The sequence below is a fragment of the Monodelphis domestica genome, chromosome 1 (genome assembly GCF_027887165.1).
Source record: "Monodelphis domestica isolate mMonDom1 chromosome 1, mMonDom1.pri, whole genome shotgun sequence".
Lineage (NCBI taxonomy): Eukaryota > Metazoa > Chordata > Mammalia > Didelphimorphia > Didelphidae > Monodelphis > Monodelphis domestica.
Window position 1 is genome coordinate 324,878,143 of NC_077227.1, and position 12,938 is coordinate 324,891,080.

General features: G+C 39.0%; 1 protein-coding gene across 1 annotated transcript in view; it reads right to left on the bottom strand.

Annotated features, from left to right (window-relative positions):
• WDR25 (WD repeat domain 25) overlaps positions 1–12,938 on the bottom strand; it is a 256,478-nt gene that overhangs the window by 114,272 nt on the left and 129,268 nt on the right. The gene's annotated exons all lie outside the window — the stretch shown is intronic.

The following is a 12,938-nucleotide window of genomic DNA, read 5'->3' on the forward strand; positions in this document are numbered from 1 at the left end:
CTGATGTGGTCCATTCTATTTTTGAACAGTTTTGTTTTTTGTTGTTTTTTTTGTTGTTTTTTTTTCCATAGTGGAGTCTGGAAACAAGAAGACCTGGGTTCACATCTGACATCAGACAGTAACTATGAGAGCCTTTGTTACTTAAGTGTTAAGTTACTTAACTTCTGACTGCCTTAGTTTCTTCAACTGTAAAATGGGGAAAATAATAGCACGTATGTCCCAGGGCTTCTTTGAGAATCAAGTGAGATAATATTTGTAAAGTGCTTATCATAGTACCTGGTCCATAGTATAGGTGCCTAATAAATGCTTGTTCCTGCCCTTTCTCTCCCTTCCCCCACATGAAGGAAAAATCTACCTCTCTGAAACTTCTGCCATATTGTTCCTAGCTCTTATGTCCTCAGAGAAGTAAAACAAGTCTAATCCCTCTTTTTCCAATGTCAAACATTTATTATATGAAGGCAGTATCATATTCTCCATCATCCCTTACCCACCCATCCTAGCCCCAATTTCCCCGTTCTCAGATTAAACACTACCATTTCCTTCAGTTTATTGCTCACATGGTTTCCAGTCCCTTCACCAATCTTTGTCTTTTCTGATAATTTAAGTTTTGTGTGACCAGGTCAGAAGATCCCGCAGTACACCAAGCGGACCTCTAAAGCTGCCTGGCTATTTTCACATGCACCAGCTTCCCACCTTTCCCTCCACCTTCCCATCCTGTACTTGCCCGGCTGGTTTCTTTAAGCCCAAGAGCAACAAATTTATAGCTATTAAGTTTCATCTCATCAGATTCAGTAGAGCATTCCATACCATTGAAATCTTTCTGGATCCCAATTTTGTTATTCTCGCATAATATTATCCATAGACTTGATAAGTATGCCCTCTGTGGCATCATTAAAGTCATTAATGAGAATTTAAGATGCTATTAAATTAATAATACTGAATACTATTTAAAGATATTTATTAAGCACTATAACAGATGCTGTAGGAGACCAGGTTAACATACAGCCTCTGCCATCCAAGAATTTTACAAACTTAAATAGAACAAATGTACAACAGACCTATATATAGCTAACAGTCAAAACACATACACATTGGATATACACATACAGAATGAGTCCATTTTTTTCTGGAAAAGAAATTAGTTTCTAGTATCTTACACCACTGAATTCAGTGTTTGGGAAAGGGAGCCCAATGTACACAGCTTGGTTTAAAATGGGCTTTAAGGGGAGCTTGGTAGCATAGTGGATAGAGCACCAAGTCTGGAGCCAAGATATCTGGGTTTAAATCTGACCTCAGGTACTTCATAACTTCATAACATACAAGCATAACTTCATAACTGTGTAACCCTGGGCAAGTCACTCAATTCCATTAGCCTAGTCCTTGTCCTTTTACTAAGATAGAAAGTGATGATTATTTTTAAATAAATTTAAAAAATAAAATGTTTTAAAGCTATCACATATATATATATATATATATATATATATATATATATATATATATATATATATATATATACACACACACACACACAATGTATAGAATGAAGACAATGATTTACTTGTTCAGAAACTGGGCAAGAAGTAAAAACAGAGGAAACACATCAAGTAATAGTTTGTGGCTAAAGCTGCATCTGCTAAAGAGGAAAAGTTATAGTCAAAGGAGTGATATATCCGAAATGACTTGCCCAAGGTCACTCAAAAAATAAGTGGCAGAGTCAGGACCCAAACTTAAGTCTTTTGAATTCAAATCCAGAGTTCCTATAATCTCACTACTAGATCTTAGGGGTGTTACTAGAAAACAAGAAGAACTACAAGGAAAGAGATACCCATCAAACTAAATAAACATTTCAAGCTGTCCAAAAATGGATGCCTTGTTTTGTTAATGTAACAACTGAAATTCTCAAGAGGCAATATTTCCTGATTATAAAATAATTTATTAACTGACCACCTGAGACATCCTAAACTAGTCCACAATCCAAACAGGAACCCAAGAGACCAAATTTCTCCTTTATAAACCCTTTATGAGCTTATTACTCAATCTCTCCCCTGGATATCCCAAGACCTCTCTAAATGGTAAACAGCCACTGAGGAGGTAGACTTAGAGACATCAACAACCTCCAACATCACAAGAAAAGGACATTCAGCTGGGCCAGTCCTACATGCCTGTAGAGCTTGCTGATTTCCTTAATCTTTCAAACAGATCAGGGGGACTTGCCATGACTAGTGTAACTGATGACATTGCAAAACAAAAGAGATCTGCAAGAAAAAGAAAGGGGCTTGGAATTTGGTGAAATGCCAATCAACCCAGATGGAGACAGAGTTCCAATAGAACCTTGAAGGGAGCAGTTAGGAAGCCTAGCTGCTTGAACCTCATTCACTTCTTCTCTGATTGTTGGGAGGAAGGTGGAAGCCAGACTCTCTCTTGGTCAGGGATTATTTATATGTCTGAGTACTGTGAATCTTAAAATTGCTCAGACTATACCTTAGAAGATTTGGTTAAGCTATTCCCCATTTTAAACAATGGAGATACTTAGTCAAGAATGTATTGAGAACTTTAAAATTACTCCACCCTGCTCAGACAGTGCCTTAGGGGAAGATAAAGTTGTAAACTCCTGATTGAACAATGAAAAAGTCCCCAACTCATATTTATAGTGAAGCTAAAACCTTAAGCTAGGTCTATTTTTAGATCTAATACAAAAGGGTACAAAGTACATATAAAGGTCAAAATAATCACTAAAATGTCAAGCAACTTACAAAGGGCAAGCTTAGCAAAGAGGTGTGAAGTTTTAGTCTACTCAGAGAAGGTGATAACAAAAGAAGATGTGAACTAAGAATGGACAGTCCTGGGGAAAATGACTACTGTGATTGGTAGATGTGGAAATTTAGGGGAAGTGACATAAGAGAAATTTCTCTTTAAAAGGAGCTGGCTCTCTCTGAACTTGGTGGGAGTTCGGACTAGTTGGAGTTCAGGCTAGTTGGAGTTTGCCGTGGGCTAGAGAGTTTGGAGGATCTGGGTCTCTGAATTCAGTTCAGGAGTTGAGGATTTCAGTGAAGGACTGGAGTTTTGCTTGGGACAAACCTTGTGGTGAGTGATAAAAGACTGACTAGTCTCTTAAAGCTCAAGCCTAGGCCATTTGGCCTAGGCCCTTCCTACTATTTTCTCTTATTCTCTCTCTCTCCCTTTCCTTAATTCCTTCATTTGTATTCATTAAAATCTCCATAAAACCCAGCTGACTTGGGTATTTTCATATTTGGGAATTTTTCCCATGGCAACCACTTATTTTTTATTTAAATCAAGACACTAAAAATTATCTTTACAGTTTTGGCAATTCACAGTCTTGAAACCCACATTTTCGCGGTTACAGTACTGAGAAGATTTTGGAGGTTAGCTCAGATGAAACTCTGTCAGTCTTTGCTGTCATCTCCCCTTAAAGAAAATTAACTTTATTTCCTGAACTGAATATATTGTGAAATCTCCAATCAACAGGAAAATATAGGAAATTAGGGAAACCTATTTCCCTCTCCCTACTTACTCTACCTAAAATAATAAAATACCTCTTAGTTAAAGATTTGATCATGGGATTTAGTTATTAGGGGAAGTCTTTAAGTTTACCATTCTGAGAAGAACACTGCAAGACTGTAGAGAAGGGAACATAAAGTAAAGTAAAGGGAGGGGCTCAAGATCCAATCTTCCCCTAGCTTATTTCCTGGTTTTAAGGCTTCAACACTTCCTTACTACCATAGATACGCCAGTCCTGCCCTTAGTCCTTTTATCCTTTTAAGAGCTAAACAAAAAAAAAGAGAACCCAAGCCAATTTCATAGCCAGGAGGAAAAATTGTTTGAGCCTAACTTCAGAATTATACTATTCTTTGTGGAGACTAAAGGGGAAATTATTTCACAAAAATGTCCCAATTAAATATTAATCTTCTGCATTAGACAGCAAACATCCCATCACTGCAGGATAAATAGAAGCTATTTAATAACCATTGATTAGTGTTCCTTTTAAAAGGTAACTTTGATATGTGACAGTAAAAAGACCCAGATTCCAATCCTAGCTGTCAGTATTTAGAAGACCTAAGTGTTGACTGGGATGTTTTAATTTAGTGGCTGTGTGACTTTCAGTAAGACATAGCCTCTCTGTGTTTGAGCTTCCTCGTGTGTAAATGGATATTCAGGGGTGTAGTAAGGGATTTCTAACAGGGCATAACAAGACAGGCTGACAACATGGGCTGTTGCAAACCAAGATTCCACAGAGCAAGGACTGGGTCAACATTCTAAAGCACTGAATAGCTGAGGTGGCAGTTGGGAACTGACATTTGGGAACTGACAGTGCCTCCCTGGAAGAAGACAGAGAAGGTGTGGAGGTGTCTCTCTCTGAGGAAAACAACTTTGGAGCTGCCAGGGAATTGGACCATCTTCAAGGAGTGGTTGAGTAAGTGCTGGTTTCCACACTGGTGGACAATGTGTGTGTGTGTGTGTTAATCCTCATTCCTTCCTGAATCCTGTGAGGACTCTTCATCCTAAGACTACTGTTTGACCCAAAGGAGGACTCTGGTCTTATGAGAATCTTGGGCCTTGTTGACTTTACAAATCCCTCTTTATCTTTAATAACTCCTTTAATTAGTTAGGTTAAGATAATTTAGAAAGTTTAAAGGCTTTATATCTGGGTGGGGTTAGAAGTAAGTTACTCCCTGATTCCCTTCCCTCCCTTTCTCCCTTTAGGTAAATAAACCTTTATTTTATATTTATATATAGTTTGAACCCTTCCTTTAACCCTCCCTATAACGGACCAGAGTGACATTGTGGAAAAAGAACCACTATTGAAATCAGAAAGACCTGGCTTAAAGTCCCACCTTGGATACTGTGTCTCAAGGCAAGTGACTTCACTTCTTGGTGCCCCAGGCAACAATCCAAGATTCTAAGTTGTAACCCTTCCCTAGAGAAATCATTTTCTTCTGGAAGATTGCCTAGATCAGTAAAATCAAACTTTGGACCCCCCCCAAAATATATATATATATGGACTCAATTTAAATCAAGAAATATTTATCAAGAATCTACCTCAGGAACAGATTGGCTAACATGATAGCAAAGGAAAGTAATGAATGGAGGGGATGTGGCAAAGTAGGGACATTAATTCATTGCTGGTGGAATTGTGAATTGATCCAACCATTCTGGAGGGCAATTTGGAACTATGCCCAAAGGGCGATAAAAGAAAGTCTACCCTTTGATCCAGCCATAGCACTGCTGGGTTTGTACCCCAAAAAGATAATGGGGGAAAAGACTTGTACAAGAATATTCATAGCTGCGCTCTTTGTGGTGGCCAAAAATTGGAAAACGAGGGGATGCCCATCAATTGGGGAATGGCTGAGCAAATTGTGTTATATGTTGGTGATGGAATACTATTGTGCAAAAAGGAATAATAAAGTGGAGGAATTCCATGGAAACTGGAAAAATCTCCAGGAAGTGATGCAGAGCGAGAGGAGCAGAACCAGGAGAACATTGTACACAGAGACTAATACACTGTGGTATAATCGAACGTAATGGACTTCTCCATTAGTGGCGGTGTAATGTCCCTGAACAATCTGCAGGGATCTAGGAGAAAAAACACTATCCATAAGCAGAGGACAAACTGTGGGAGTAGAAACACTGAGGAAAAGCAACTGACTGACTACAGCGGTTGAGGGGACATGACAGAGGAGAGACTCTAAATGAGCACTCTAATGCAAATACTAACAACATGGCAATGGGTTCAAATCAAGAACACATGTGATACCCAGTGGAATCACGCGTCGGCTATGGAGGGTGGGGGGTAGGAAAAGAAAATGATCTTTGTCTTTAATGAATAATGCTTGGAAATGATCAAATAAAATATTATTTAAAAAATGAATGTTATAAAAAAAAAAGAATCTACCTCAGGGGGGCAGCTAGATGGTACAGTAGATAGAATACCCCAGCCTGGAATCAGGAAGACTCATCTTTTGTGTCTCAGATACCTCCCAGCTGTGTGACCTTAGGCAAGTCATTTAACCCTGTTTGCCTCAGTTTCCTCAGCTGTAAAATAAACTAGAGAAGAAAATGGCAAAGCACTCTAGTATCTTAGCCAAGAAAATCCCAAATGGGGTCACAGAGTAGGGCCTAATGGAAAATGATTTAACAAGAGAAGCAGAGGTGAGGACAAAACATATTTCAGGTATGGAGTTATCATGAACAGGCAACAGAAAATAGAAAACTTGGCTGAGTCCATGGAAGGAGTCATAATATGAAATAAGTCTTGGAAATCTGAGTGAATGGCCATATCCAAAAAGTAGACTTCAACAGTCTACTGTTTGGTTTAAGATACATCTGAAAGGAACCTTGAAAGGAGGACTCCAGTAGAATGCTTCAGGGAATTGGGTTTGGACCAGTGTTAGTTAACATTTTTATCACAGATGTGAATGAAAGAATAGATGGCACCCTTATTAAATTTGCAAATGACACAAAGCTAAAGAAAGTTAACACAATGGATGACAATCTGAATTCAGAAAGTGTAATAAGCTAGAATATTGGGTGAAACCAAGATGAAATTTAATAGAAATGCATGCTATCCTCTGTTTTACACTTGACTTAAAAAAATCAGTTTCACAACTAAAAGATGATGGAGACATGGTGGCAGTTTGCTGAAAGGATCTAGGGATTTTAAAGGTATGAAAATTTATTATGTCAAGAGTTTAATGCGGCAGCCAAGAAAGCCAATGAGATCTTATACTGCAATAAAGAATAAAATGATGCCCATTCCACTGTTCTCTTCTTTTGCTAATATTATATCAGGAGTGTTGTGTTCAGTTCTAGGCACCACATTTAAGAAGGACATAAATAAATTAAAGAACATCCAAAAGAGGGTAACCAGAATGGTGAAGAGGCATTTGAGGCCCGGTTGAAAGAAATGGGGATGTTTAGACTGAAGGAGAATTTGGGAATATTTAATAGCTGTTTGCTGTAGACTTGTTCTATTTGGCCCAAGACAGAATAAAGAATAATAGTGGAAGGAAAATTCAGAGAAGAGACATAGAAAGACACCCAGAGAGATTTAGGCTTGACTTATGGAAAAACTTCTTACAGTTGAAGCTATCCAAAAGTAGTACCAAATAATCAATCAACAAGTATTTAAGTGTTTACTATGTTCCCCGGGGATACAAAGAAAGAAATATTTTTGATTCTCAAGGAGTTTATATCGAATCAAAGGAGAAAATCCATGCGTGCATAAGGCTAGGATAAATTAAAAAAAAAAACAAATATAAAGAAGTAAAAAAACAAAGTAGTTGGAGTGGGTGAGCAGTAGTAGTTACATGGATCAGCAAAGGCTTTGTGTAGAAGGCAGTGATTAAGCTGAATCTTGAAGGAATTCTCTCAAGCCAAGGTGAGGTGAAAGTGCTTTCCAGTCCTGAAGGCAACCACTGCAAAGGCACTAAGATGGAAAGATTGCTGGGTGAAAGGAAGAGAAAGAAAGCCAGTTTGTGGATGGACTACAAAGAGAGGTGCAGGAAGAATAATGAGACTGGAAAAATCGGTTTAGACTGAAACAAACAGAAGAGTTTAAATTTTATTCCAAAGATGAGGAAGTTTAGTTTAGTCTTTGATCCACTAAAGCTGGTCTCCTTATTGTTCTAGGAACAAGACATTCCATCTCTTAGCTCCAGGCATTTTTTATGGTTGTCCCCCAAGCCTGGAAAGTTCTCACTCCTCCACTGCAACTACTGACCTTTTTAGCTTCCCTTAAGTCCCAACTAAAATCCCACTTTTTACAGGAAATCTTTTCTAATCCTCTTAGTACTAATTCCCTCTTTTAAAATGTTTCCTAATAATCTTTTATATAGCTAGTTTGTTATATCTGTTTGTTGTCTTCCCCCATTATACTGTGAGCTCCTTGGGGGCTTTTTATCTCTTTCATTCCCGACACTTAGCATATTGCCTGGAACACAGTAGGTACTTAATAAATGTTGAATGAAAATAAGGAAATGACATGTTCATGGATTGGAATAGGGGGAAATATGAGGCAGAGCGACCAATTTGGAGGTCAATTAAAAACCTGAGAGTCTGGAAGAAAAACAGTGCTCCTCTGGATAGAAATAGAAAGTAGACAAGTATTGCTGGGGAGAAGGGGTAGATTTTTCCTCACAGAGGGATCTCAAACAAAAGGAGAATGATCACTGGTCAGTTATGTTGAAAAGGGAATATTTTTCAGGTAAATTTTTGCCTAGATGGTCACTGACTACTCTTCCAAAATCTGAAATTGTTTTTCTGTGAAAGATAGATGGTGCCACATTCTCCAGGATTTCTAAAACCCCTGAAGAGTTGCATTTTATTCTAGAGGCCATAAAGAGCCACTGACAACCCTTGAATTCAGAGTGAATGGTCAGACTTACACTTTCAGAAAATTATTTTGGCAACTATACGGAGGATAGATTGGAGAAGGGAGAAACTAGAAGCAGAGAACCCAAAGAAGAGGTTGTTGTAATGTAGAGGGCCTGAACAAAGATGGTGGTTATGTGAATAGAGAGAAAGAAACACATATGAGAAACTGTGGAGGCAGAGTCAAGGTTTGGCAACCTGTGACTGGAGTATGAAACATGAGAAGAGAAAAGTGGGGCACATGCCTTAAGTTGCACATCTACACAACTGCAAAAATGGTGGTGACAATGCTACCTGCCCAACACTGTTAAAGACTAAATGATGTAGTAGTGAGTATAAAGTGCTTTGGAAATCAAAAAATTGTTATATAAATAAACTTTTAATATTATTCATAACAATATTAATAATAAGCTGTAGAGAGAACAACAACTTTATAGGATAATGAAATGTAGCAGACACCCACCCTTTAAGGGCCCTTCCAAAATCAGGATCATATTGCTCTTCTTTATATATCAAGTCTTAAAAATAAGTTTTCCAATGAAACCTTGAACTTGTTTTCACTATGCCAGTGAAGTCTGGATTTTTCCTCCCTCTCTTAATGAGCTCAGTAGTCTTCAAAAAGCAAAGCAAAAAAAAATAAACACAGACCATGAACAGAACATGGTCTGTGGACAAAATTCCCCATGGAGACGAAAAGTCTCATTTTGGCAAAATCAGAAGGAACTCAAACTTCAGAGGATTCGGATGCTAAAAGAGGATTTTCCCCTTAGAAAAATGTAATTTTTGTAATGTCAGTGGAGAAAAAAGTACTTCAATAGCTGATTTTTAAAATTCAAGTTTATTTGGATAATATTAACAAAAACAAAAACATAAGGATATAAATGTTCCCTTCCTTAAAGGTTTACAAACTGAAAGGGTATAAGAATTATTGTCCCCATTTTACAGTTGAACAACCTAAGGTTGATCCCTCAGTGAGATCAGGACAAAGACATACACCCTGGTTTTCTGATGCTTCTATCAGTTCTTTTATATGCAGACACTTAATTTAATTCCACAAACTTTTATTAAGCACCTCTACTTCTATATTTCTATACTGGACAATGGAGAGATACCTGAAAAAGAAATTCCAGAGGCCCTCAAAGAGCTTATGGAGTAGACAATATAAGTAAGCATAACACAAGGTCATTTGAGGTACTCACAAGGGCCTGGGAAGGTTTGTTCAGGGAAGCATTCCCAGATGAAGGGGAACTTGAACTTATGACAGAAATGAATTTGAGGAGAGAATATATTACATGGATGGGGAGGAACACTTAAGAATTCGAAGATGTGGGAGGTGAAGTAGCTAGGTGAGGTAACAGCCAATAGTAAAACAGGGCTGGAACACAGAGTTTATGAATTAAGCCTGGAGAAGTAGGCTGCTGTCAGATTATGGAGGAATTTAAACTGAAGAAATTGTTTTATCCTAGAGGCAATTAAGAATCATTGAAGGTTTTACATTTACAAGGTGATTTACATACTTCTTTCATTTACTGAATGAGTTCTATCTTTTTTGATCTTCACAGCTACCCGAGGAAGAGAAAGATAGGAGTGAGAGGAGAAAAAGGGGAGAGGGGAGAGGTGAACTGGGAAAGAGAAGAAAGGGGAGGGGACAGAGAGAGAGAGAAGGATGAAGTGAAGGAGAGAGAGAAGCAGAGGAGGAGAGAGAGGGAACAAAGAGACAGAGAATGAGAGACAGGCAGACACATTGAGAGATGGACAGGCAGAGAGAGAGAGAATGAGAGAAAGAGAGACAGGCAGACAGAGAATGAACAGAGAGAGAGAATGAAAGAGAGAGAGAATGAAAGAGAGAGAGAATGAGATAGAAACAGGTAGTCAGAGACAGAGAGAGAATGAGAGACAGAGACAGAGAGAATGAGAAAGAAAAAGAGAATGAGAGAAAAACAGAGAGAAAGAGAGAGAGAATAAGAATGTTTATTAAACACATGCTATGTACCAGGCACTATTGGTAAGAACTCCAGATAAAAGAGAAGACAAGAGAAGAAAATACATCAAAGAGAACTAGAAAGTGGGTGGGGGTAAGTGGGAGTGGTAGCAAGGGTTTTTTTTTATTGTTTTGCTTTGTTTTTTAACCCTTACTTTCTACCTGTTTCCAAGGCAGAAGAAAAGTAACTTGGAGCACCAAGGCAGGGAATCCCAAGTAAGGGCTAGGCAATGGGAGTTAAATGACTTGCCCAGGGTCATAAGCTAGGAAGTGTCTGAGACTTAGGAACAGAAGTGCAGGAAAAACCTGAGCAACAGCCAAGGACAGGCAAGAACTCACCTGTAAGAGTTTCCTGGGGCCAGGGTTCTTCTAGTAGTGAGGAAGCAGAGGATGGAGAAGGCATGATTTAGAGATGATTGGAAGGCAACTAGGTGATACAGTAGATAGAGCTAAGGCTGGAGAGGAAGTCCTGAGTTTATATCCCACCTCATACACTTAAGCTCCAAGACCCTAGACAAGTCATTTAATTCATTTGCTTCAATCTCTTCCTCTGTAAAACGAAGACAGCAAAAGCACCTACCTTCCTGGGTTGTGGTGGAGATCAAACAAGACAATAATTGTAAAACGCCTGGCACATAGTAAGTGCAATATGAATGCTAGATATTATTATTGGGATAGGTAATTACTATGATAAATCATCCCCAAAAGGAGACAATTGAGGTGAAAGTAGGGTTGTTCCTCACAACCAAGATCCCAGCAGGAACTTGAGGAAAGAGGAAAAGACAATGAGTCACCATAAACCTGATTGTGAGGAACATGAAGAGGAGGGCATTCCCTCCAACTACCCCTCCAAGTCTACCATGTGACATATGGGGCATGGACAAGATCATATATAAAAGAAGGCTGGAGGATAACGAAAGTGAAAGGATAATGGAAGGGGAGAGGTTGCGCTATTAAAAAAACTCTCAATGAGATGCCCCATAAGGGTGAGATTAAACAATTGATCACCTGAGAAAGGATATAAGTCCCAGAGGCTGGGAAGAATGCCAGAGCCACCTCCAGAGAACAAGGAGAGAGCAGCAGCAGAAAGCAGACAGACTGAGGAGAGGAGCTCCTCTGTAGAGGACTGGGGGCTGAGAGCCCAACCCCAGAAAGGAGATGGCAACAAGGGACATCTCCTGGAATAAAGGTGAACTGCTGAATTATATGTCAACTACAGACATTGTGAGCATAGAGGAGAACAGAGAAAACATGGATTGAGTAGCCAAAAAAAGCAAGGCCTACAGAGGAACACCTAGGCAGCAAGATTCTCAGCACCAGCAGGCGCTTTGGAGAGCTACCACAAATCAGTGGGCAGGAACACCAACAGAAGAGACAGGCAAGAGGCAAGGGCTGCCCATTGTGGAGACAGCTGTGGAAGGGAGCACCCAGGCAGAAAATCCCAATCACCCTACCCAGAGCAGAGCTTTGTACTACTGAAACTGAGGACTCAGGGAAGGGCTGCACACTATACTTCCCAAGAACTCGGGCACAAAACCTAGTTTCATTACTTTATAAAAATAATTTCACATTTTAAAATTATATACTTAAAAAGGGAGCTTGTGACTACTCTTGAGGAGTGCCAGACACTGAATTTGCTACCTCATATGGATGGGAGTCACAAGTCAGAGAAGTGAGAAGTTCCCAAAGAATACCCAAGTCCTTTGTGTAAGATTCATCTTCCTGACTTCAAATATGCTCTCGGACACTTACTAAGTATGTGACCCTGGCAAGTCACTTAACCCCCATTGCCTAGCCCTTGCTGCCTCAGTTTCCTCATCTATAAAATGAGCTGGGAAAAGAAATGGCAAACCACTCCAGAATATTTGCCAAGAAAACTCCAAAGGGGGTCCCAAATAGTCAGACATGTCTGAAAAACAACTGAACAACAAAAATGAGTTATTACTATAATAATTATTATTCTTTTATTATTATTTATACTCCAGTTGCAGTAATTAGGTTATCTCTCTGTGCATGAAACTCTGCCCTGGCACTTTTCCATGCCTTTATTTTTAAACAAAGTTGGGCTAATATATTAGCATGTCTCCCTTCTGCAATTTCTACAGGAGGGTCCTGGTTTACTCCCCATGTCAAAGCCTGTCTTCTTGACTCAGTATCACTTTTCATGGTCCTGGGGAAGAAAGGTTCAGAATGTACCTCTTAGCAATTTGCTAATTCCCAGAGTCTAAGATCAAGATGCATTCATTATAATCTGGTTCTCCTTTTAAACAATGAATGCTGGGTCACAACCCCAACTTGATCACCTAATACACAAAAGAACAGGACCAAACAGCTCCCTGCTCCATCATCAATCACAGTTCAATTAGCCCCACAATAATAATAATAGTAAATCAGCATTCTATTTGCCCCATTTTACAAATGAGAAAATTGAAGTAATAAGAGGCTATATGACTTATCCAGAGGCAAGTATTATCAGAGATTGGAGTCTGGATTCAAACCTAGATGTTCTGTTCTTAAATTATAATGCATCTTCTTGCTATAATATCATGCTGCTTTAAAAAAGAGGGAA